Here is a 2500-nt window from a genome sequence, read left to right as displayed (position 1 = left end):
GTTGTGCCTTAACCTAACCCACGTTGTGCCTTAACCTAACCCACGTTGTGCCTTAACCTAACCCAAGTTGTGCCTTAACCTAACCCAAGTTGTGCCTTAACCTAACCCAAGTTGTGCCTTAACCTAACCCAAGTTGTGCCTTAACCTAACCCAAGTTGTGCCTTAACCTAACCCAAGTTGTGCCTTAACCTAACCCAAGTTGTGCCTTAACCTAACCCAAGTTGTGCCTTAACCTAACCCAAGTTGTGCCTTAACCTAACCCAAGTTGTGCCTTAACCTAACCCAAGTTGTGCCTTAACCTAACCCAAGTTGTGCCTTAACCTAACCCAAGTTGTGCCTTAACCTAACCCAAGTTGTGCCTTAACCTGCTCTGTAATTGGCATATGACACGTTACATTAATCCAGTGTTGTCTAACCACAACCCTCTGAATATAGTTCGCTACTCGCACCGCCCACCCTCTTGTGTATCGTTTCATGTTCAACACTTCGCAAGTGTTGCTTACTTTTTACATGCTCCCGCTGTACACTGTAATGTGGACGACTGCAGGATGTACATCGCCCCCCCCCTCCCCCCTGCCTTCGCACGCTGGTCGTTCAGGTGCTTGCGTGTTCAATGCCCTTCGCAGCTGTTCACTGGCATTCGCATGTCGAAGCGCTCAGTCTACGTCGTGGTACGGCCTGTGTCCACTGTCCGCTGATGTCGTAAGCTTAACCCTCACATTGTACTGCACATAGGTCCGTATGTACTGAATGATACGCTGTGGCACATGTGTGTCTGTACAACGACTGCGCCCAACAACAGCGAACCATACGGTCCAAATGTTGTGCACTCAGCCACGTGCCGTCTCCCCATAACAGCTACATTGCAGTGTGGTACGCCATAGAGACGTGTGGGAGTAACGGACGCCCTGGATGGCGATCAGCATGAGCCGTCTGTTGATGTAGTGGCGCGTGTATTCAAACGTAGTCGTCTCTTCTCACACAGTGTGATAGCATGGTGCACCGCGTTCCACATCTGCGACATGGTACAGATGCTGGTTGACAGTCGGTCTCGTAATGGACATCGCATACGTAGGGGGCCACCTCCCACGTGTTCTCTAGTCGTGCACATTTTGTTGCGTGTATGTGGGCAGACGTAGTGTGTCGTGACACCTAACAGACAGGTATGCAATAATCGTTGCATTTGCAAACTGGGATGGACGTCTACGTTTGCTGGTGACGTTACGCAAATGAACAACTGGTAAACCCATTGTGGTGCGGTTGTTGTTGCTGGAGGTAAATCAGTAAGGGCAAATCTGTGTGTGAAGCGATACGCGGCGGTGGCTGGGCGGGACCGTCCCCGGCCGGTGAGGGGGGGCCGCCCGGCGTGCTGGCCGCGCGGTGCGTGGGCGCACGCGCTACAGCCGGCTGGTGGGGGCGCCCAGTGGCAGGCGCGCCGGCCGACGGACGCGGCAGGCGGCGCAGCTGCGCGCCGGGGCACCCTGCGCGCGGCGCCGGGCGGCCAAAGTGGGTCCTCGCGGGCCCGGTGCGAAGCGCGGTGGACATCTGCAGTGTGCTGGTCCGACTGAGGACTGTGTGCGTTGAGGATGCGCCGCCGCCCGGCACTCGGCGCCGCGACGCCGTCTGCTGCTCGGTCGCCCCAGCGGTTCTCGCTGGTGGTTTGTATCGCAGTTGTGCAGACGTGTTGGCACGTGCGCTGTGCTGGGAGAGTTCGCTTCGGCACCCACGTGGGGCCTTTGCCCTTCTGTGGCGCTGGCGTTGGAGCTGCCGGTCACCGTAGGTGGCGCGTGTTGTCTCCCGCCGGCAATGCCACGACAGCACGCTCCCGGGCCTCTGTCGGCAGCGGCAAGCTCAGTTGGGAGCACGGGTGGTCGCACCTAAAGCGTCTACTCGCCTAACTCCGGGCGATTGCGCCTCTCTCGAACCCGACCAAGTACTTAGGACGGCGCTGCGCGCCGCCGGGACCTGAGAGGGTTTCGAGGTGTATTGTGCAGGGGAGCTCAGCCTCCTCCTGTTTGCAGAATAATTGAGCGGACGCTTGCGTGTTCGCGCGGGCCCCTGGGACACACTCCCGGGCGGCCGGCTGCTCAGCTCTAGTTGACGCAGCTCCCTGGTTGATCCTGCCAGTAGTCATATGCTTGTCTCAAAGCTTAAGCCATGCATGTCTCAGTACAAGCCGCATTAAGGTGAAACCGCGAATGGCTCATTAAATCAGTTATGGTTCCTTAGATCGTACCCACGTTACTTGGATAACTGTGGTAATTCTAGAGCTAATACATGCAAACAGAGTCCCGACCAGAGATGGAAGGGACGCTTTTATTAGATCAAAACCAATCGGTCGGCTCGTCCGGTCCGTTTGCCTTGGTGACTCTGAATAACTTTGGGCTGATCGCACGGTCCTCGTACCGGCGACGCATCTTTCAAATGTCTGCCTTATCAACTGTCGATGGTAGGTTCTGCGCCTACCATGGTTGTAACGGGTAACGGGGAATCAGGGTTC

General features: G+C 56.4%; 1 non-coding gene across 1 annotated transcript in view; it reads left to right on the top strand.

The window, feature by feature from the left end:
* The first annotated feature begins 2107 nt into the window (after positions 1-2107).
* LOC126139218 (small subunit ribosomal RNA) overlaps positions 2108-2500 on the top strand; it is a 1909-nt gene continuing 1516 nt past the window's right edge. The window contains exon 1 of the ribosomal RNA XR_007528651.1: positions 2108-2500. This exon is cut by the window's right edge and continues 1516 nt beyond it. This is a non-coding gene — a ribosomal RNA (small subunit ribosomal RNA).

This window comes from Schistocerca cancellata, unplaced genomic scaffold (assembly GCF_023864275.1).
Source record: "Schistocerca cancellata isolate TAMUIC-IGC-003103 unplaced genomic scaffold, iqSchCanc2.1 HiC_scaffold_681, whole genome shotgun sequence".
In the NCBI taxonomy this organism is placed as follows: Eukaryota; Metazoa; Arthropoda; class Insecta; order Orthoptera; family Acrididae; genus Schistocerca; species Schistocerca cancellata.
This window is presented reverse-complemented; position numbering and strand designations above follow the sequence as displayed.